We start from the raw sequence: 745 nt of genomic DNA on the forward strand, positions 1-745 counted from the left end.
CAAGTATAACCATCATCGGCGTCTATTATTTCATTATTCCATCATCCTTTTCTCTGGTTGAGATTGGCACGTTACAATTTGGCGCTGTGGACAGAGTGTCTCAATAAGGGATACTTAGAAGAACAGAAAAACAAATAGAAAAATTTTTCGAAATTTTTGAAAAATAAAAATTTTTCGAAATTTTTTTTGAAAATTTTTCTAACTTCTAAAACCAATCAAGGAGGGAAATTCTTCATTGAATTACTGTTGGAAGAATTGATCAGCTTTCAACAACTCCGAGAGAGGACCCTGTACAATCAATCGTAATCGTTCAATCCAGTCAACCAAAGGAAGAAAATGGAGCCGCACGTCAATCAGTCAATATTCCAGCTGCGTTAATGTAAGCATTTTTTTTGTTGTGTTAAAATACTGTTGATTCTGTGTTCGTCTCCTATGGTATATTATATGACCATAGTATATTATAAGTGAAATTAAAAATTACAATCGTGTTAAATAAGAGTAAAATAAAATAAAATAAAAGTAAAGTAAATAAAATAAAACTGAAATAAAAGTATTTGAACATTGAAGAAAATTAATAATTAAATAAAATAATAAAATTATTTTAAAATAAAAATAAATCAATGGTACTTAATAAATTAAATTAATTAAATAATAATTAAATATTTTTGAAGTTTAAACTAAACAATAATTAATAAATAATTTATTTATTTTAAAATAAAAATAGTTCATTGAGAATAAATTAATG

This window comes from Acyrthosiphon pisum, chromosome A2, assembly GCF_005508785.2.
Source record: "Acyrthosiphon pisum isolate AL4f chromosome A2, pea_aphid_22Mar2018_4r6ur, whole genome shotgun sequence".
NCBI lineage: Eukaryota > Metazoa > Arthropoda > Insecta > Hemiptera > Aphididae > Acyrthosiphon > Acyrthosiphon pisum.